The following is a 24,178-nucleotide window of genomic DNA, read 5'->3' as shown; positions in this document are numbered from 1 at the left end:
GGAAGGATTAAATCCATGGTGAAATCTTCTGCAAATTTGCAACAAAAATCGCATTGGCAGACTTGGCTGTTCTTCAGTAGTGGAATCCAACATGATGTCGCAAAGGATTTTATTGGTGTGTATGCCTATAACCTAAGCGTTCACCGGCAACCTCATCGACATCCAGCCAAGCGAAACGAGCGAGGAGCGCAAAAGCTAAAACAGAAGTGTGATATTAGAGTACCTCTAGACTTACATGAGTATGATCCGTGGGATCGGGGATAAGTTACTGATTATTTGGGCTGGGATCGGGGCCCCGTTCTTGGAATGACTTGGGTTACATTGGTCGTAACACCTTATTACGGAGAGACGGTAACTTTTAATCTCTGCCACATTGAATTGATTTGACCAATGGAACCCGAGGGAAAGAATCTCATCACTGATGAGGGTTACATTCCTCTCTCACATGAAGGCAGCATCTCCGTGTCCATCAAAGTGTTAACAAAGAGCCTGGACGGCAGTGATGAGTGGGGGAGCGGGCGCGCTTCTTGCTTCATGTGGTATCTGGGCACCTTCGGGTCTTGCTTTCTAGTTGAGTTGAAGTCAGAGCCTGAAGATTTGTGAAGATAACCAAACACAAGAAAAGGTCAGAAAATGTTAAACAAAAGACAGAAGAACTGAGCGGACGTCAACCATTAATTTGACATTTACTGCAGAGTGAAATGAGGCTGCAGATTGAAACAAACCGGCTGGAAGCATCTTCAGGAAAAAATACACCCGGCTCGCTACCGTCGGAGAAGGGGGATTTTGGCGAAAAAAGAAATTGAAAATAAGGAAATACGTCTTCTATCATATTCAGCACAAATGGTCTCAGCGGCGTAACATGAAGCTCCTGGAGCCCAGCGCAAAATCAGCTACAGTATTAAAATGGCGTCCTCTAATGTTTGGACCCAGTGGCGTAATGTGAAGCTTATGAGCCTTAATGCAAAATCTTCAACAGTGCCCCAACTATCATAGGGCTTTACCCTCTTCCCGACGTGCAGTGACATCATATGCTGGGTCCCTGACTTGGATGCATGCTCGCAACGTGAGCCCGCATCTTCCCGGCAGGTGATGGCTGTGTTATTAAGCCATCATCTGCCTCTGTCAATCTCTGAAACTGGCATTTAGTGCACACCGGTGGGGAGTGCATCATTCTATGTCCCATGGCGCTCCCGGGACGTGATCACAAGGCGCTGATGGGTTGCTATCACAGCTGGTGTCTGCCGATGAACACCATGCTTGTCATGATTATACTCCTGTGTATAGCACAATCAATCAGATAACCCTAACCCTATGGGGACTAAAGTACAGTAGAAAGTAAAAAAAAATGTAAAAAAAATGAAAAAAAAAAAAAACAATAAAAGTTCAAATCACTGCTCCCCCATTAAAAATAAATAAATAAAAAAATACTAATTTGGTTTTGCTACATCTGTAAAAGTCAAATCTGTTAAAATATCAAATTAATTAATCCGATTGGTAAACGGCGTAATGAGAAAAACAATTGAAACAACAGAATTACGTTTTTTCGGCCAAGGGAACAAAACATCAATAAGAATGTAATCTCATTGCACAGAAAATAAGCCATCATACAGACCTATAGACCAAAAATGTAAACTGTTACGGGTCTTGGAAAATGACGACAGAAGCAAAAAATGTTTTTTTAAATTTACAAATTTCCGAGTTTTTTTTCCATCACATAAATTAGAAAAAAAACTATCCATGTTCGGTCTCTGTATTCTCGCAGTGACCTGGAGAAGTGTAATGCCAGGTCAGTTTAACCATATACTGAACATGGTTAATAAAAAACCTCCAAAAATAATTGTGGAATTTAACTTTTTTGTAATTTCGACTCACTTGGATTTTTTTTTCCCGCTTTCCAGTACATCACATGATAAAATGTCATATGGCTGTACGGATGAAAAAAATAACAAGAAGGGGAGGAAAAAACAAAAATCTGAAGAGTTCAAGGGGTACCAATAGTATTGGTTTTATAATATGAGTTAAAGGAATATTTTGGTCGGTCCCCCAGAGCACCAGGACCTGAGCGTGATTGCAACCTCTCTACCCTCCCTAGTTATGCCCCTCGCTTGGAACCCCCATAATTCAGGCCCCTGGTATCATAGCTACAAATGTGCCTGCAATTAACTTTGCATGGATTTATTTAACCTGTTGAATACCAGACCATTTCAATGGCCAGATACATTCTGGCTTCTATTTTCTAAATTCCTTATATGCGCTTTAAAGAGTTCTTCTTTTTTTCTTAGTTTCTTAAAATATTTTTTTTTTATATTTTGAAGATGCGTAAAGCCTTTTGTTAATCCATTAAGATTTTTTCTTTTTTTTTTGTCAATATTAGGTGAATTTTCTTGCCCTTTGTAACTAATCTGAATCCACTGGGACCCAGCAGCTGCTGAACCCTCCCGATACCCAACAATCACGCGATTAATTGGACTAGGTGGCCACATTGAATATATTAGAATCTGTTTTGTTTTGACCATCCGCCATCTTGTTGTGGTTTTCTGGCTGCTGGTCTTTTTTCCCTGGTGCTGGGTTGTCTTGAGTATTATTACCCAGCACCTGACTCGCAGTCCTTGCTGGACATCAGTGTTAATCCGCTAGAGTTCTGGCTAGGCGCTTAGACAGCTTTCTGTGTTTGATATTTTGCAGTTCTGGGATCTCTGGTTCTGCTATCTTTTGTTTCTTTTTTAGTTTCTGCAGCCTTCTCTGTGTTTCCTATTAGGAGGTGACCTGTTTTTTGTACCCAGTCCTTGGATCTTTTAGGGACCTCCTTCCCCTTATCTATAGGTCTTCGCTGAGTTTAGACCAAGATCGTCGATGGGTCTATTCGCTAGGAATGGGTCGCCCACCCCATCGTAGGGTATCAGCCTAGTCTTGGGTTGGCTTTTCCCCCTCTCCTAGTTCTGTGCTGCAGTTTCGTAACAGAATAAACATCTCCCAACAGAATATCGTATGGTCATGTATTTTTTCAATGGTCAATTTTCTCTGATTTGTCAGGCCATGAGCGATGGAAGGTAGGACGCATTTGTTCCTCTCATGGGTCATTGGACAGATGGCTTCTACCATTTTTACTTGCGTATCTCTCACCAGGGTTTTGCAGCACTGGGCATTTTCTGGGCACGGAAACTTACAATCTAATCTCCAAGTTACCTACCAGGGTGCACTTGAGAGTGTGGTGGGATGTGAAAATAGAACATAGGGATCTGATTTTCATCACCCCTGCAGATCTGATCGATGAGGGTCTTAAGCATAGGCCATCAAAATTTGTTCTGCAGAACCTTGTTCCAGTCGTGCACTGTTCATGCCATACACCTATGTTATAGGTAGGTTCAGGTTCAGGAACTGACCTTGTGCTATTGGCAGTAGGGGGTCAACTGTACCACAACTGTACCAGTTCACACGGAATGGCCAGAATCAGAGATAACCAATTCCTGCCTTCTAACCCCTTAGATTCCATGACTAATAACAAACGTAGCATCAAAGCGGTTAGGTATGGACACCTCCTTCAAAGCCCACCAACTCATTTGTGGCATTCCCACTAATTTTCTTGGCTTAATGAAGACCCCTTTGGTACATGACAGATGTAAATTATATCTAAATACTAGTCAGTATGTACAGTAGTTTCTGCTCTGCTGCTGAACGTCCGCGACCTCTTCTTTGCACATTATGTCTGATGGATTTTTTTGTACTATATTATCTTTTTTCTATCTTTTTCCTTTATCTTTTTAGCATGTACAAAACATTTAACACTTCAATATTATTTTGATATTATTTTGATAAGAAAAGTGACACACCAAAAAAGAAAGTGTTGAAAATTCTCGCACCGTTCTATGAAAATCTGCAGAGCAAGCTGTTCGTGTATTAAGTTTCATAAAATAGGCCGAGTTGTTCTTAAACTTAATATTAGTTTTCTACGCTTGCAGATTTTTATGAAAGTAATGTGATTTCCGTCTTTACCAAAATGCTCTGGAGTCAGAGATTTATCATCATTGTTGTTATTATTATTAAACATTATTTGCCTACTCTTGCGCGCTTTAATGTTGATCCTAAGGCTCGCGGAGGTTTTGTGAACTGTACATTTCGAGTTCTGCCCCCAGCAATGTTTTTGTGACTGGACTAAAGTGGTCTAGAGTTTTACTTGGCTGTCTGACAATGCTTTGTGGTGGGCTGCACCGTTGTTGGTGCGGGATGACATGATGATGCATTTCCTACCATCTTTCCTGTCTGACTTCCGTAAAGCGTTTGATGATCTTGGTCGTTTCCACTCCACTGCTGATTCCATACTGTGGCTCAGACAAGTGACTTACTCTGTGGGACATTATACCATCCAGTTCCGCACCCTGTCTGATGAAATGACCTGGAAGAATGACGCTTCCCTAGTTGTCTTCAGCACCGGCCTGTCCTGTTGGGTCAAGAATGAATTCTCCTGTATACATATGCTTTATTCTTTTGATCACTTGGTTTCCCATGTCAAACAAGTGGAGTTGTGTTTTAACCCCTTTCTGACATTGGACGTAATAGTACGCCGATGTTGGACTCTCTCCCTTTGATGTGGACTCCAGTGCTGAGCCTACATCTTTCCTGGCACATGTCAGCTGTTTTGAACAGCTAACATGTGCCTCTAACAGCTGCGGGTGGAATCTCGATCCACCCACGGCTGTTAACTAGTTAAATGCTGCTGTCAATTTCTGACAAAGGCATTTAATATATGCTTCCTGCAAGTGCGCCGGAAATCACATGACCGCGGGTTGCCGATGGGTTGGCATGACAGCCAGAGTTCTCCAGTAGACCTCTAAGGTTGTCACTGCCGGATTGCTATGATTGCCGCCTGGTGGTCAGCGCTCATAGCAAGTGAGCAATTCTGCTACATACAGGCGATCTGATCATCGCCTGAATGTAGCAGAGCCGATCGGGTTATGGCAGCTTCTAGTCTCCCATAGAAGCTATTGAAGCATACAAAGTGTAAAAAAATGAAGTTTTTAAAAATATAAAAGACTCCTGGATTCCCACCCATGGGGTTAGACAATATTTCCAAGTTTATTTCCAAGAGAACAGATTCTCATTTGACATTGGTCAACAACACTACAAAAATGAATTCCTAGGCTGTCTGGCCACTAACTTCACTTATAGCTTTCCTTAGTGATCAGGTGCCTGCCTCCCATACGGTACCCCCAAAAAATGCACATTGTTCACACCAGCTGTGATTCCCACAGGCTAACATCACCGGTCTGTCCCATCTTTTACCAAGGGAGACAACTCAGCCTACTCCCCAGACTATGTGGATGGAGTTGGAGACATTTCTCCTCTGCTCTAATCTACTGACATCTCTTCTTTATTCTTCTTTTGCTCCTTTCCACCACTTTATCATCCCTTCTCCTCGTTTCTCCTCTTTTTTTCTTTACCCCCTCTTCTCCTCCACCCTCCCCTCTTCTTTTCTTCTCTTCTTGCCTCTTTCATATTTCTCGCCTCTCCCTTCACTTACCCATTTTCTCTTTTAAAAAATGTTTTTTGATTTAGTAAATTTTCTACTGCCTTTCTGTTCATGTTAATCTTGTTCCATTGTTCATTATTAAGTCTTCATGTACCTTAAAAAATGTTTTATTCTTGATGTATTTGTATATTTAGAATTCTTTACCTTTTTTTATAGTTTTGTTTATTTTTAATACTTGGTATTCTAATTCCATTTTTTATTTTATTTTTTATTTTTCTCTATTTTTTTTTATAGCTGTAGGAAAGGCTTTCTTAAAAAGAAAAAAAAAACTCTGATGAAATGCAACATACGTGCAAATTAACTACAATGGAATGCATTTTAGGATCAATTGTATGAAAATTATAGCGAGTACTAAAGCCTGTGTTACTTCAAAATTTGTATGTTTCTTTTCATCAGTTTCTAAAAAATTACAAGGAGATTCAAGTAAATTATAACGTGTCACTTTTGGGGTTGTATAGACCCATGTACCTGGGAATGAGCTGACAGATGTCTTTGTAGCTTTATAGAAGTAACACTTTCGTTATGATGTGGATTGAATCACCACAAACTGTACCCTGTCATCAGCTCTACAGTACCCAACAATGGTTTACAGTAGGGAAAAATATGACTTAAAGGGAGTGTGTCAGCCCAAACTGACAGTATAAACTAAGAACACGGCCGTGTATTCAACATGGCTCCTATAAAAATTGCACCTTTTGTGCTTTAATCGGTGTACCTGTTTTTCAAAAACGGAATATTAATAAAATAAGAAATTATGGCGCGGAGGGCACCCCGAGTGTGGCCAAGAGGCTGAGTACGTTGTCCCGCCCACTGATTTTGCATTTTCCCACCTCCATCGCTAGTGATTGGTAGAGCCCGGCTTGCTCTGTGTGCAAAGAAAGCACTGTCAATCATTAGAGAAGGAGGCAGGACACAAAAAACCAATGGGCTGGACTGTACGCTGAGCCTCTTGGCCACACCAAGGGTGCACCAAGCAAGCTAATTATCATTTTGACAAAACTTCAGTTTCTGCAGAACATAGGCAGCTATTATAGCACTAAAAGTGCAATTACTATAGGGGTTGTAAGATTATAAACCTTTTGAAGATAAAGTCTTTAGATCTTAGAATCAGAACACTTTGCATTTTTGCTTTATTTGAGGTGGACATATGAGGCCTTGATTTTCTAGCAAAACTTCTAGCAAGACTTCTGAAGGTGTTGTCTGGGTATGTGACATTGATTGGTCATTAATACCAGATCTGCCAGGGTCCAGCAGTAGATGACAGCTATGAATGGAATTTGAGGAGATTCACTGATATCTAGACGAGAATTATCATGCGAGTGGTCAAATATCAAGCTGAGGACAAAAAATTGGGAATAATTAGGACAAAACACAGGAGTACAGCTCAGAGGTCTGAACCAGGAAAGCAGAACGATTGACTGGCAGTAAGAACTGGCTCTCATGGGTTTACACAGGAACAGTCCCACCCAGTGTTGACAGCTGATAGAAACACAAAAGTATTACCCTGTAGCTTCTGGACTGGCCAAAGCCACAAGCCGTGGGAATAATGCACGACTAAGGGTGTTAAGCATTACCAACAACAAAGGTGTGGTGCCGCGTAGCGGCCAAAGCAGTACCCAGCACGGATGTTACAAGAACGCGTGCTCCATTCACAACCAGAAAGTCAACAACTCAAGTCCATAGAAATGAAAGACAAAAGAAGTGGCACTCACCCGATGATGCTGTACAAAAAAATGTCCTTTATTCAGAGCATACGCTCACAGACATATAGTGGAGAGGCGGCTTGGTAAGGAGAGGAGTGCAAAGGGAGGCAAGAGGACGACGGCCGTTTCGCGCCTGCGCGCTTCCACGGGTCCTGGACCCGTGGAAGCGCGCAGGCGCGAAACGGCCGTCGTCCTCTTGCCTCCCTTTGCACTCCTCTCCTTACCAAGCCGCCTCTCCACTATATGTCTGTGAGCGTATGCTCTGAATAAAGGACATTTTTTTGTACAGCATCATCGGGTGAGTGCCACTTCTTTTGTCTTTCATTTCTATGGACTTACATTGCTGTTAATGTTGAGCACCACCCTTATGCTATTGCTAATTGCATGCCGCAGTGGATTTTGATCGGGTCTCATATGCCCATATGCCTAGTGACGATAATCTGAAATTCAGACATATCTCAGCTGTGAGTTCAACACCTAGTGCCATTCCTTTTCTATTTCAACAACTCAAGTGTTTTACATATTGAATCCAGGATGGTGGCTGAATGTATAGTGCTAACTCAATGCATTATCGCGGGAGCGCGGAAACATGTCATGAAATCATGACGTAGGGAGACTCAACTCCCAAAGTTGTACTATTTTGGCCTTTTGTAGGAAGGAGTTAAAAATCAAATAAATATCATTGGATGAAGATGTTATGAATATTATTTAATACTTAACGTCTCTTCTGTCCTCAGCTCACCTCATTATTGTTCCCATCAGCTTTCCAACAATTTCAGGGCTGGAATCTGAAGGACTGAGATATCTATTAGCTCTGTGTGTTGGGTTTACTATCTCGCGGTGAGCGTGGCCTTCATTTACTGCTTTTAGTCACTATTTTATCATTTGTCTCTTACTGATGAAATATGCATTGCATTCTCTTTTGTTTTCCTCATCATTCTGGGACGTTCATTGATTGTGTGACGTTGAGTTGGGAGTTGATGGCTTCCGGCTGTTGTTCGGAGCACAATGACCATTTCCATCTGAAGAGCAGGGACCTACTTAACGCTCCACATTTCCATAAATGTAATAAAAACTTTATCAGATTTTTTTTTTCTGCTGTTATAGTAAATTGAGGACGCTGATAGCTTTCCACCTCGATAAGTCACCAAAATTAATGTCTTGTTTTTGTGTTGGATCCTTACCAGCAGAAACAAGTTATCTGTTCCACAAGACATCTATCATCTATTTCAGCTTTGTTCCACTTCATTGTACAGGGCTCGGCGCATTTTACAGAAGGGTTTTCTCTTATGAACGTGTACTGGGAGTTTCTTACCGCGTGTTCTCAATAAATAATTTTTTTTGTCTATTTTATAATCGGTGTGTGAAGTTAAGACGTGAAGAGGAGATAATGCAATGTGATACTTACTGAGTAAACCTATAGATGATAGACGAAAATAAGATTTCATCTATTCACATCAATTGATATTGTGTATGTTTATGTTTAAATGTCTATTAATTAAAAACACAATAGACTCCTTAGTTAATTAAAAAGGAAAAAGTAATACTAGTTATATTCCTGTACATAGGGGCAGTATTATAGTATATTCTTGTATATAGGGGCAGTATTATAGTAGTTATATTCTTGTACATAGGAGCAGTATTATAGTAGTTATATTCTTGTACATAGGAGCAGTATTATAGTAGTTATATTCTTGTACATAGGGGCAGTATTATAGTAGTTATATTCTTGTACATAGGAGCAGTATTATAGTAGTTATATTCTTGTACATAGGAGCAGTATTATAGTAGTTATATTCTTGTACATAGGGGGCAGTATTATAGTAGTTATATTCTTGTACATAGGAGCAGTATTATAGTAGTTATATTCTTGTACATAGGAGCAGTATTATAGTAGTTATATTCTTGTACATAGGAGCAGTATTATAGTAGTTATATTCTTGTACATAGGGGGCAGTATTATAGTAGTTATATTCTTGTACATGAGGGGCAGTATTATAGTAGTTATATTCTTGTACATAGGAGCAGTATTATAGTAGTTATATTCTTGTACATAGGGGCAGTATTATAGTAGTTACATTCTTGTACATAGGAGCAGTATTATAGTAGTTATATTCTTGTACATAGGGGCAGTATTATAGTAGTTATATTCTTGTACATAGGGGCAGTATTATAGTAGCTATATTCTTGTACATAGGAGCAGTATTATAGTAGTTATATTCTTGTACATAGGGGCAGTATTATAGTAGTTATATTCTTGTACATAGGGGCAGTATTATAGTAGTTATATTCTTGTACATAGGAGCAGTATTATACTAGTTATATTCTTGTACATAGGAGCAGTATTATAGTAGTTATATTCTTGTACATAGGAGCAGTATTATAGTAGTTATATTCTTGTACATAGGAGCAGTATTATAGTAGTTATATTCTTGTACATAGGGGCAGTATTATAGTAGTTATATTCTTGTACATAGGAGCAGTATTATAGTAGTTATATTCTTGTACATAGGAGCAGTATTATAGTAGTTATATTCTTGTACATAGGGGGCAGTATTATAGTAGTTATATTCTTGTACATAGGAGCAGTATTATAGTAGTTATATTCTTGTACATAGGAGCAGTATTATAGTAGTTATATTCTTGTACATAGGAGCAGTATTATAGTAGTTATATTCTTGTACATAGGGGGCAGTATTATAGTAGTTATATTCTTGTACATGAGGGGCAGTATTATAGTAGTTATATTCTTGTACATAGGAGCAGTATTATAGTAGTTATATTCTTGTACATAGGGGCAGTATTATAGTAGTTACATTCTTGTACATAGGAGCAGTATTATAGTAGTTATATTCTTGTACATAGGGGCAGTATTATAGTAGTTATATTCTTGTACATAGGGGCAGTATTATAGTAGCTATATTCTTGTACATAGGAGCAGTATTATAGTAGTTATATTCTTGTACATAGGGGCAGTATTATAGTAGTTATATTCTTGTACATAGGGGCAGTATTATAGTAGTTATATTCTTGTACATAGGAGCAGTATTATACTAGTTATATTCTTGTACATAGGAGCAGTATTATAGTAGTTATATTATTGTACATAGGAGCAGTATTATAGTAGTTATATTATTGTACATAGGGGCAGTATTATAGTTGTTATATTCTTGTACATAGGAGCAGTATTATAGTAGTTATATTCTTGTACATAGGGGCAGTATTATAGTAGTTAAATTCTTGTACATAGGAGCAGTATTATAGTAGTTATATTCTTGTACATAGGAGCAGTATTATAGTAGTTATATTCTTGTACATAGGGGCAGTATTATAGTAGTTATATTCTTGTACATAGGAGCAGTATTATAGTAGTTATATTCTTGTACATAGGAGCAGTATTATAGTAGTTATATTCTTGTACATAGGAGCAGTATTATAGTAGTTATATTCTTGTACATAGGGGCAGTATTATCGTAATTATATTCTTGTACATAGGGGCAGTATTATAGTAGTTATATTCTTGTACATATGAGCAGTATTATAGTAGTTATATTCTTGTACATAGGAGCAGTATTATAGTAGTTATATTCTTGTACCTAGGGGCAGTATTATAGTAGTTATATTCTTGTACATAGGAGCAGTATTATAGTAGTTATATTCTTGTACCTAGGGGCAGTATTATAGTAGTTATATTCTTGTACATAGGAGCAGTATTATAGTAGTTATATTCTTGTACATAGGGGCAGTATTATAGTATATTCTTGAATATAGGTGCAGTATTATAGTAGTTATATTCTTGTACATAGCAGCAGTATTATAGTAGTTAAATTCTTGTACATAGGGGCAGTATTAAGAGTAGTTATATTCTTATACATAGGAGCAGTATTATAGTAGTTATATTCTTGTACATAGGAGCAGTATTATAGTAGCTATATTCTTGTACATAGGAGCATTATTATAGTAGTTATATTCTTGTACATAGGGGCAGTATTATAGTAGTTATATTCTTGTATATAGGGGCAGTATTATAGTAGTTATATTCTTGTACACAGGGGCAGTATTATAGTAGTTATATTCTTGTACATAGTGGCAGTATTATAGTAGTTATATTCTTATACATAGGGACAGTATTATAGTAGTTATATTCTTGTACATAGGAGCAGTATTATAGTAGTTATATTCATGTACATAGGAGGCAGTATTATAGTAGTTATATCCTTGTATATAGGGGCAGTATTATAGTAGTTATATTCTTGTACACAGGGGCAGTATTATAGTAGTTATATTCTTGTATATAGGGGCAGAATTATAGTAGTTATATTCTTGTACATAGGGGCGGCATTATACTAGTTATATTCCTGTACATAGGTGCAGTATTATAGTAGTTATATTCTTGTACACAGGGGCAGTATTATAGTAGTTATATTCTTGTACATAGAGGCAGTATTATAGTAGTTATATTCTTGTACATAGGGGCAGTATTATAGTAGTTATATTCTTGTATATAGGGGCAGTATTATAGTAGTTATATTCTTGTACACAGGGGCAGTATTATAGTAGTTATATTCTTGTACATAGGAGCAGTATTATAGTAGTTATATTCTTGTACATAGGGGCAGTATTATAGTAGTTATATTCTTGTACATAGGGGCAGTATTATAGTAGTTATATTCTTGTACATAGGAGCAGCATTATAGTAGTTATATTCTTGTACATAGGAGCAGCATTATAGTAGTTATATTCTTGTACATAGGAGCAGCATTATAGTAGTTATATTCTTGTACATAGGGGCAGTATTATAGTAGTTATATTCTTGTACATAGGAGCAGTATTATAGTAGTTATATTCTTGTACATAGGGGCAGTATTATAGTAGTTATATTCTTGTACATAGCGGGCAGTATTATAGTAGTTATATTCTTGTACATAGGAGCAGTATTATAGTAGCTATATTCTTGTACATGGGGGGCAGTATTATAGTAGTTATATTCTTGTGCATAGGGGTAGTATTATAGTAGTTATATTCTTATACATAGGGGCAGTATTATAGTAGTTATATTCTTGTACATAGGGGGCAGTATTATAGTAGTGTTATTCTTGTACATAGGAGCAATATTATAGTAGTAATATTCTTGTACACATCAGGCAGTATTATAATAGTTATATTCTTTTACATAGGAGCAGCATTATAGTAGTGCTGAAACAAACTATGTATATTTATCTAAAATATCTGACACAGAGCTTATCTGATCCTTCAAGATAAGTCATCCTTAAACTCGGCCCGGAATTGGCGTTGCAAGCAATTTCCTGCAATCGGGCATACATTTACGTCTGATGAATGGCCCAGGCACAGGAGTCATGCCCGCCCATGACATCCGCAGGAGGAGGCAGCTCCTGAGGCAATTGCTCAGGTCAGAGGAGGAGATTAATTGACTAACTATCAATCAATGGCTGTCAGCAGAGATGATACAATGTATTACATTAGTACTGAGGTATATAATCTAAGAGATCAAAAATCGTAGGTCCAAGTCCCCTTATTGGACTAGTAAATATAATTAAGAGAGAAAAATTGTTTTTAAGTGTTATACAAAATGAAACATACCACAAAAGGCCACCAATGAAAACTGAGACTTATGGCTCTCGGGATCTGTAGACCCCTAAATTTGGTATCTATTGCCATATTCGTACCCACAGAATAAATAAACACTTTATTTATGCAGCGTAAAATTTATAAAGGAAAAAAGCATTGGCTGAATTGCTGTTTTTTATATTGTTTCCAATACAGAGTTAATAAAAGTTTGCTTGAAACATGGTACAACTCCCAAAATGATGAGATTGAGAATCAGCTCATTTCCCCAAAAAACACAAGCTCTCATAAGTGTACAGCGCCAACAAAATAAAATGGATTCTGGAACGTAACAACACAAAAGTGAAAAGTAAATGGTATGATATAAAAATTACCAAAACTGTCTGTGATGCCAAAGGGTTAAAGAACCACATGGCATAGAAAGACAGGACAAATTAGGGGAAAAATACACAAACTAATTTCATCTCATCAATAAATACAGGTTAACTGATTGTCTCTTAGAAGAAAAACACTGAAACGTTCTGAGCAAATAGCGTACATGCTATAATTATTGGGAAAAATACTAATTATATGTTTATAGTAACGTTATTAATAGGAGATATTTAATTTGAAAACTAATTGAAGAAATCTGATTACAATTACAACAGTAATATATTTTCATTTATCTTTATTTTATTAAACTGGGATTTTTTTTTTGCAAGAGAATTCTTGGCTTTGATAAAGGAAGACTGATTCAAGTTCCAACACTGTTGTAATGTAATGACCACTGCAATCAATCACCTCTGCAGCCAATCAAGGTTTCCATAGGTGACCTCTGTTAAGTAATGAGCCTGAAAAAAACATTTATACAAGTGGTTCTTACTACTGTCAAACATAATTGTTCTCTGTACAAAGAAAAACACAACTGTAACTCAGGATCAGTAATGTATGTACACAGTGACTGCACCAGCAGAACAGTGAGTGCAGCTCTGGGGTATAATACAGGATGTAACTCAGGATCAGTAGTGTATGTACACAGTGACTGCACCAGCAGAACAGTGAGTGCAGCTCTGGGGGATAATACAGGATGTAACTCAGGATCAGTAATGTAATGTATGTACACAGTGACTGCACCAGCAGAATAGTGAGTGCAGCTCTGGAGTATAATACAGGATGTAACTCAGGATCAGTAATGTAATGTATGTACAGTGTGGCTGCACCAACAGAATAGTGAGTGCAGCTCTGGAGTATAATACAGGAGGTAACTCAGGATCAGTAATGTAATGTATGTACACAGTGACTGCACCAGCAGAACAGTGAGTGCAGCTCTGGGGTATAATACAGGATGTAACTCAGGATCAGTAATGTAATGTATGTACACAGTAACTGCACCAGCAGAATAGTGAGTGCAGCTCTGGAGTATAATACAGGCTGTAACTCAGGATCAGTAATGTAATGTATGTACACAGTGACTGCACCAGCAGAATAGTGAGTGCAGCTCTGGGGGATAATACAGGATGTAACGCAGGATCAGTAATGTAATGTATGTACACAGTGACTGCACCAGCAGAATAGTGAGTGCAGCTCTGGAGTATAATACAGGATGTAACTCAGGATCAGTAATGTAATGTATGTACAGTGTGGCTGCACCAACAGAATAGTGAGTGCAGCTCTGGAGTATAATACAGGAGGTAACTCAGGATCAGTAATGTAATGTATGTACACAGTGACTGCACCAGCAGAACAGTGAGTGCAGCTCTGGGGTATAATACAGGATGTAACTCAGGATCAGTAATGTAATGTATGTACACAGAGACTGCACCAGCAGAATAGTGAGTGCAGCTCTGGGGTATAATACAGGATGTAACTCAGGATCAGTAATGTAATGTATGTACACAGTGACTGCACCAGCAGAATAGTGAGTGCAGCTCTGGAGTATAATACAGGCTGTAACTCAGGATCAGTAATGTAATGTATGTACACAGTGACTGCACCAGCAGAATAGTGAGTGCAGCTCTGGGGGATAATACAGGATGTAACTCAGGATCAGTAATGTAATGTATGTACACAGTGACTGCACCAGCAGAATAGTGAGTGCAGCTCTGGGGGATAATACAGGATGTAACTCAGGATCAGTAATGTAATGTATGTACACAGTGACTGCACCAGCAGAATAGTGAGTGCAGCTCTGGGGTATAATACAGGATGTAACTCAGGATCAGTAATGTAATGTATGTACACAGTGACTGCACCAGCAGAATAGTGAGTGCAGCTCTGGAATATAATACAGGGTGTAACTCAGGATCAGTAATGTAATGTATGTACACAGTGACTGCACCAGCAGAATAGTGAGTGCAGCTCTGGGGTCTAATACAGGATGTAACTCAGGATCAGAAATGTAATGTATGTACACAGTGACTGCACCAGCAGAATAGTGAGTGCAGCTCTGGGGGATAATACAGGATGTAACTCAGGATCAGTAATGTAATGTATGTACACAGTGACTGCACCAGCAGAATAGTGAGTGCAGCTCTGGGGTATAATACAGGATGTAACTCAGGATCAGTAATGTAATGTATGTACACAGTGACTGCACCAGCAGAATAGTGAGTGCAGCTCTGGAGTATAATACAGGATGTAACTCAGGATCAGTAATGTAATGTATGTACAGTGTGGCTGCACCAACAGAATAGTGAGTGCAGCTCTGGAGTATAATACAGGAGGTAACTCAGGATCAGTAATGTAATGTATGTACACAGTGACTGCACCAGCAGAACAGTGAGTGCAGCTCTGGGGTATAATACAGGATGTAACTCAGGATCAGTAATGTAATGTATGTACACAGAGACTGCACCAGCAGAATAGTGAGTGCAGCTCTGGGGTATAATACAGGATGTAACTCAGGATCAGTAATGTAATGTATGTACACAGTGACTGCACCAGCAGAATAGTGAGTGCAGCTCTGGAGTATAATACAGGCTGTAACTCAGGATCAGTAATGTAATGTATGTACACAGTGACTGCACCAGCAGAATAGTGAGTGCAGCTCTGGGGGATAATACAGGATGTAACTCAGGATCAGTAATGTAATGTATGTACACAGTGACTGCACCAGCAGAATAGTGAGTGCAGCTCTGGGGGATAATACAGGATGTAACTCAGGATCAGTAATGTAATGTATGTACACAGTGACTGCACCAGCAGAATAGTGAGTGCAGCTCTGGGGTATAATACAGGATGTAACTCAGGATCAGTAATGTAATGTATGTACACAGTGACTGCACCAGCAGAATAGTGAGTGCAGCTCTGGAATATAATACAGGGTGTAACTCAGGATCAGTAATGTAATGTATGTACACAGTGACTGCACCAGCAGAATAGTGAGTGCAGCTCTGGGGTCTAATACAGGATGTAACTCAGGATCAGAAATGTAATGTATGTACACAGTGACTGCACCAGCAGAATAGTGAGTGCAGCTCTGGGGGATAATACAGGATGTAACTCAGGATCAGTAATGTAATGTATGTACACAGTGACTGCACCAGCAGAATAGTGAGTGCAGCTCTGGGGTATAATACAGGATGTAACTCAGGATCAGTAATGTAATGTATGTACACAGTGACTGCACCAGCAGAATAGTGAGTGCAGCGCTGGAGTATAATACAGGATGTAACTCAGGATCAGTAATGTAATGTATGTACACAGAGACTGCACCAGCAGAATAGTGAGCGCTGCTCTGGGGTATAATACAGGATGTAACTCAGGATCAGTAATGTAATGTATGTACACAGTGACTGCACCAGCAGAATAGTGAGTGCAGCTCTGGGGTATAATACAGGATGTAACTCAGGATCAGTAATGTAATGTATGTACACAGTGACTGCACCAGCAGAATAGTGAGTGCAGCTCTGGAGTATAATACAGGATGTAACTCAGGATCAGTAATGTAATGTATGTACACAGTGACTGCACCAGCAGAATAGTGAGTGCAGCTCTGGGGTATAATACAGGATGTAACTCAGGATCAGTAATGTAATGTATGTACACAGTGACTACACCAGCAGAATAGTGAGTGCAGCTCTGGAGTATAATACAGGATGTAACTCAGGATCAGTAATGTAATGTATGTACACAGTGACTGCACCAGCAGAATAGTGAGTGCAGCTCTGGGGTATAATACTGGATGTAACTCAGGATCAGTAATGTAATGTATGTACACAGAGACTGCACCAGCAGAATAGTGAGTGCAGCTCTGGGGTATAATACTGGATGTAACTCAGGATCAGTAATGTAATGTGTGTACACAGTGACTGCACCAGCAGAATAGTGAGTGCAGCTCTGGAGTATAATACAGGATGTAACTCAGGATCAGTAATGTAATGTATGTACACAGTGACTGCACCAGCAGAATAGTGAGTGCAGCTCTGGGGTATAATACAGGATGTAACTCAGGATCAGTAATGTAATGTATGTACACAGTGACTACACCAGCAGAATAGTGAGTGCAGCTCTGGAGTATAATACAGGATGTAACTCAGGATCAGTAATGTAATGTATGTACACAGTGACTGCACCAGCAGAATAGTGAGTGCAGCTCTGGGGTATAATACTGGATGTAACTCAGGATCAGTAATGTAATGTATGTACACAGAGACTGCACCAGCAGAATAGTGAGTGCAGCTCTGGGGTATAATACTGGATGTAACTCAGGATCAGTAATGTAATGTGTGTACACAGTGACTGCACCAGCAGAATAGTGAGTGCAGCTCTGGAGTATAATACAGGATGTAACTCAGGATCAGTACAGGATCAGTAATGTAATGTATGTACACAGTGACTGCACCAGCGGTATAGTGAGTGCAGCTCTGAAGTATAATGCAGGATGTAACTCAGGGTCAGTAATGTAATGTATCTGCACAGTGACTGCACCAGCAGAATATTGAGTCCAGCTCTGGAGTATAAGACAAGATGTTAATCAAGAGGATTGGTATGAGATAAGCAATACAGTGTATTTTCAAATTTGCAGTTTGTTTTTGTAGCTTCATTACATTCATATTGCTTGTGTTAGGTGTTGTGAATTCTGTTCTTGGGTTCCCTCCGGTGGTTATAAGTGGTAGTGCTGCTGTCTTGGGATCACAGCATTCATCAGGTGTGTCCACTTATTGCAATCCTGACTGGGCTATTTAGTCTTGCTTGACCCTTTAGTTAGTGCCAGTTGTCCATTGTTTCCTGGAGGATTCACTTCCCTGCCTGGTCTCTCTTGCTTGCTGTTCATATCAACAAAGATAAGTGCTGGCTTTGTTTTCTGCAGTCCACATGCTGTGGGCCTGATCGTTCTAGTTATTTTCCATGTTTTGTCTTGTCCAGCTTGGTCTGTATAAGGATTTGTTTAGCCAAGCTGGTATCTCTGGAGATGCAGATATACCCTCCATGCCTTTAGTTAGATGTGGAGATTTTGTATTTTCTGTGTTGGATATTTTCTAGTGTTTTAATACTGACCGCATAGTACTCTGTCCTATCCTTTCTATTTAGCTAGAAGTGGCCTCCTTTGCTAAATTCTGATTTCAGTCTGCATATGTTATTTCCCTCTCTTCTCACAGTCAATAATTGTGGGGGGCTGTCTATCCTTTGGGAATTTTCTCTGAGGCAAGATAGTTTTCCCTTTTCTATCTCTAGGGGTAATTAGTCCTCCGGCTGTGTCGAGATGTCTAGGGAGTGATAGGTACATTCCACGGCTACTTCTAGTTGCGGTGTTAAGTTCAGGGCCTGCGGTCAGTACAGGTACCACCTTCTCCAGAGTACGTCTCATGCTGCTCCTAGGCCACCAGTTCATAACAGTTAGGTGTCAGGATTCTCCCGCTGCACGGGGTAGATCCCAAGCCTTGCCTGCATCGGCGGTCTCCCATTCTGCTTTGACCACTGCAGGTGCTGCTGAGAATAGACGTCGGTCCCAGCGTCTTGCTCAGGCTCGTGCTATTCGTCTGGTTACTGCTGGCTCTTCAACCAAGCCTACGATAACCAGCGGTAGTCAGCGACGAGAGAACATTCTGGAGACTAAGTCCAGAAATCACCCTATGCTCTTGATGTGGCGATGTCTCATTGGTGGTCGGTCGCCAGCTGCTCTGGTGATGTGGCAGCTCTGGATAGGTCCGAAGGCAAGGTCTTGTCTGACTGGACTTGAGCTATACATATAAAAGGTTCTCAGAGGCGCACGCCGGTGCACTAGTATCAATCTAATTTCATGTGTGAATGTAATTTGCAAAGGTGTGGTCTGTGTCTGCATGTTCTCAGGGTCAGCTGTAACCGTTAGAATACCGGCAACTCTGGAGGGGAGTTTGTTCATGTGTGTTCAGGGCTGGCGTCTAGCTGTTAGAATTCCGGCACCTCTGGAGAGGAGTTTGTTCATGTGGATTCAGGGCTGGTGTCTAGCTATTAGAATTCCGGCACCTCAGGAGAGGAGTTTGTTCATGTGGATTCAAGGCTGGCGTCTAGCTATTAGAATTCCGGCACCTCCGGAGAGGAGTTTGTTCATGTGGATTCAGGGCTGGCCTCTAGCTATTAGAATTCCAGCACCTCCGGAGAGGAGTTTGTTCATGTGCATTCAGGGCTGACGTAAAGCCTCTAGAATTACGGCACCTCCGGAGAGGACTTGTTTGAGTGCTGTTGCTGACTGTCTGACCACTGTTGCTATCTGCTCCGTTAGTGGGCTTCGATTCCCTGTGAAGTTAACAGGGATCGTGTCTAGCATCATCTTTCGTTACTGTGTACAAGTGACACAGTTCTATTGCTGAGCATCTGCTTCGTTACTGTGTGTGATTGACACAGCTCTATTGCAGAGCACCAGCTTCGTTACTGTGTGCGAGTGACACTACCTCGTGTGCTGCTCACTCAGTGACATGAAACTCAGTGCGAGCTAGCATTCGCTCACTGCATTCTCCACCATTGTTCACATTAGCTGCAGGTTTACATTTCTGCACGATTGCACTTCTTCATTAAATCTAATTAGTGCAATCCTCCAACCCTAACAGCTTGTTTCTGGCATGTTAGTCGTCAAGCTTCTGTACTTATCATGGACTACAAGTGGTTAATCATGGTCATAGAAAGAGTCGATGCTCTATTATCTATAAGCCTTGGTAAGGTCACCTTGATTTATCCACTCTGAAAGAGAATCTCCAAAAAGTTTTTGTTCTGTTGTCATGCCCCGATGCATCATTGATTTCCTTGCAGACACACAACACAGACACGATTTTCTGCCATAAATCTCCTCTTTATGAACACGCTGGTCTTAGAGCGTAAAATACTTAATAAGCCTTTAATGTCTGAGAACTGGTGGCTACATGACTGTAAATGTGAACTGCTTTATAGCCACTTGTGTCGTGCATTAAATATCATTGGACACTTTATGGATATCTGATCAGTGGAGGAGATGATGAGTCCTGGGTAAACCTGAGACAGACGTGAACCTGTCTGGTCTGAATGGAGGTTTATACATGGACTGAAGAACAAAAGTGGAATGTCCATATTTCACTACTTTATCTTTTAAGATAAAATATTCTATGATGATTTATTTGACAATATATATTTTTAGCAGTTGATCACATTTTCTGTTTCTGAATAGTTGGACCTAATATAGAAAGAGTGAAATGACAACATTCTGGTCCCCTGTAGGCACCAGTAGGGGGAGCTCAGGAGGCTGCTGCATACAGTGCAAATATCAAATGGTTAAGGATGGAACAATTTTTCTATTGCATATATGCATGCATTTGGGGCGAAAAAAATATTTCAATTGGGTCTCATTAAAAATGTTGCATCATTTGCCTTTTATTGCCACTATGTTGTACGGACTGTCTGCAGAATGATTTAACTGAGAATTCATTAATAAGCTCTTTGTGACAGTCCAATGGGACAGCGTGTAAATCTTTTACAATTTACGTGTGCAAGGAAAACAGTGAATAAATAAGGCTGGAATCACAGCGGCAGATGGCATCTGATCCGAGAGCGTCGGGTGCAATATACTAATGACCCTCGGCTCCTGCTCTGCTCCGAGCATGCGCCAAGTGTCCGTGCCCTGTGCTCCCATCATCTCACATAAGAGAATCACAGCACAGATGCCGAGAAGACGGAGAAATTAATTTTTCCATCTCCTTCATTGCTGGCGTCCGCTGGACCTCCCCCAAAACTACATTTATAAAAATTAAATGACTAATATATACCCAAAAATAGTAGATTTAAACACTATGACTTGTCCTGCAAGAAGATAAGGCAATAATGACCTTGCAGGTCAAAATGGCCTGGTCATAAAGGAGTTAATAAATCTGTTCCCAATGTTCCTATGACAAGGCTAGGCTAGAGGACAGTATATAGAAGAGTTGTCATAGTGCACAGATTAGCGCATATCAGTGATAGTACAATAGTAAAGAGAGAGCAGAAACATTACGGATACATTTCGTATCAATAGTCAACTTCAGTCCAATGTTGCTCTACAGCAGTGATGGCGAACCTATGGCACGCGTACCACAGGGGGCACACAGATCCCTCTCTATGGGCACGCACGCCACATTCAAATGTATTTGCGTCTTTTAGATGCTAATACATTTAAACTAGGGGCAGGGAAACTAAGGCCCGTGGCCGCATGCGTGGTGACTTTTCTGGCGGGGCGCGGGCAGGTCCCCAGAGTCCGCAATGCTCAGGCGGCAGCCGTATCCTGCCAGCTGCCAGCACTTTAACCCCCAAGTGCATGGTATGCAGTGTTCATCACAGAACGCTGCCTGCACATGAATGATAATGTCAGCAGGGTGGTCGGGGTAGCGCCTAATGCGTTCCCATCCTCCTGTCCCAGAAGAGGAGCTGCTGCCAGAGAGTCCAGAGCGATCTCCATGCCGGCAGCTCTGTGCCTGTGTGCTGGTGGTTTCTGTGCCCGCATCTCTGTGCCTTTCTGCTGGTGATCTGTGCCCCTCAGCTATGTGTTCCCTGTGATCTCTGTGCCCCTCAGCTATGTGTTCCCTGTGATCTCTGTGCCCCCCCCAACTATATGCCCCCTGTGATCTCTGTGCCCCCAGATATGAGCCTCACTGTGAGCTCTCTGCCCCATCTATATGCCCCCTGTGGTCTCTGTGCCCACATGTTTAGTCTCTGAATCTTTCCATCCACTGAAAGCAAGAAGAGATCTTGAAATCGATGAGGAATATAAATTAGGAAGTTGCAGAACTTTTCAAAATACAGTTTATCTACTGCAAACAATATGAAACAGGTGAGCAACACTTTACTTTCTTTACTTTTTTTACTATCAACCTCCATATTACACCTACTATCCATACATTTGCATTGTTATCCTTCTCATTTCTCGGCACATGGATCAGACCTGAGAACTGATGCTTTATACTAAGCACCTGCAGACACACGTCGAGTGACCAGATTTTTGCAGACAAGCCTGGATCAGATGAGCCAGATCTGCTATAATGATGAAGTAATCTCTGCATCTCATCAACCTTCCTGCTGTCTGCCATGTGTCCCTACTTGGCGCAGTAGATTTCCAGCAGAACGTCTCCACCTGCTACTAACTCTCAGAATACTTTCTCATTTGACTTCTTAGATTTTGCAGCTCAGCTGTTAAATTTACACGAATTGTTCTCTCTTCTACAGTTTTACAATTTGTCACTCATTAAGTCACATCAGGGTGAGATCTGGGACAGGCAGACCCAATGGACAATGAAGATTGCAAGCCTGGAGGCAAATCATGCACATAGGGAATTCCTGGAAACGTCTAAAGGCTCATTCCGACAAGCATATATTCAGCGTATATTCAGTCTCTGTGCTGTCTGTGGATGCACAGATAACACACAGACCTATTATAGCCAGTGATATTAGGAAAGTGTAATTGTGGTACTTCAACACTTAGAAAGGTTCTGCACACCAGCCAAAGCCAGGAAAAAAATATAAGCATGGTTATCCATAGACCCTTGAAGGCACCAACTGGTGTGCCTCATTCAAGTATTAAGAAAGTGTAGTTTTGGTATTTCTTCACTCATAAAGGCTCTGTACACAGTGCAAAGCCAGAAAAAAAACTATAAGGAGGGTAATCCATACAACATTGAAGGCAACAACTGGTGGGTCTCATACAAATATTAAGAAAGTGTAGTTGTGGTACTTTTACAGTCATAAAGGCTCTGCAGACAGTGCAAAGTCATAAAAGAGTTATAAAGAGGGTCATCCATAGACCCTTGAAGGCAACAACTAGAGGCCTCTTTCAAATATTAAGAAAGTGTATTTGTGGTATTTCTACACTCACAAAGTGCAAGCCAAAATAAAATTTCAAGGAGGGCCATCCAAACACTCTTGAAAGCAAAAACAAAAGATTAAAAACACTTTGCATCCTGCTGTTATCTGGTAGTTTTGAAAAGTTGAGGCTAATCCAGGCTTTGTTTATCTTTACTAAAGTGAGCCTGAGCGCAATTTCTGTTGACAGGTGAAAGTGCCTGTCTGTTATGACTACATCGGTGGCACTAAAAACCAGTTCAGAGAAGACATCAGTGCCAGGGTAGCACAACACCCCCAAGGCATTGAGGGACAGCTCATACCCGGTGTCCAGCTTTGATACCCAATAGTTGAAGGTCAGAAAGGAATTATAGAGTATGCTGATTTTGTCATCCAGGTATTGCTTGACCATCTTTAAAAATGTTTCCCTTCTTATCAGTAATGCCACTACCAAAATGGCATCACCTTGACTGGCAGGCAATCTCTGCATGTTTATTAGTTAGGGAACATGCGCTAAACATGCAGGGCAGGGATTCGAGTATTCAATCCGAGCACCACTGAAATTGTTGGGTTTCCCACATAAGCCGAGATACTGCACATGTTGTGACATCATAACATTTCATTCACGCGGCACGAATTAGAAGATGCAAAAAGGACTGGATGGGCGACTATCACATGTGTTGCTGTGAGGCCAGGTCAGCAACGCAGCCGCTGAAGAGCCTGAAAGAGTGACGGGAGCTGAAGGGAGCAGTATTGCAGGACAGGTGAAGACCGGGAAGAGATTAGCATTATATTAATTTTATAACCCAACATACACTCTGGAAAGACCCCAAAACATAATAAACATCTTAAAATTGAAAATAAATTTTGTGCAAATCGAATATCCTGGCTGGACTTGAGTGAATCTGCCACCTTTGAATTCTAACAGATTCGCTCATCTTTGGACACAACTTTTTAGCTAACCTGATGTTTATTCAGATTGTCCTCATCGCTGTGAATTCATGGGTATATTGTAGAAATATTTTTAGAGGCCAGAGATGCATAAAGTGACAGTGAAATGGCCATCTGCCTCGCATTTCTCCAAAATATAAGTTCGTCTCTGTAAAATACTGATGCCATTTCCTTT

This window comes from Ranitomeya variabilis, chromosome 4 (assembly GCF_051348905.1).
Source record: "Ranitomeya variabilis isolate aRanVar5 chromosome 4, aRanVar5.hap1, whole genome shotgun sequence".
Lineage (NCBI taxonomy): Eukaryota > Metazoa > Chordata > Amphibia > Anura > Dendrobatidae > Ranitomeya > Ranitomeya variabilis.
The sequence above is the reverse complement of the archived record's forward strand: the minus strand, read 5'-3'. Positions refer to the sequence as shown.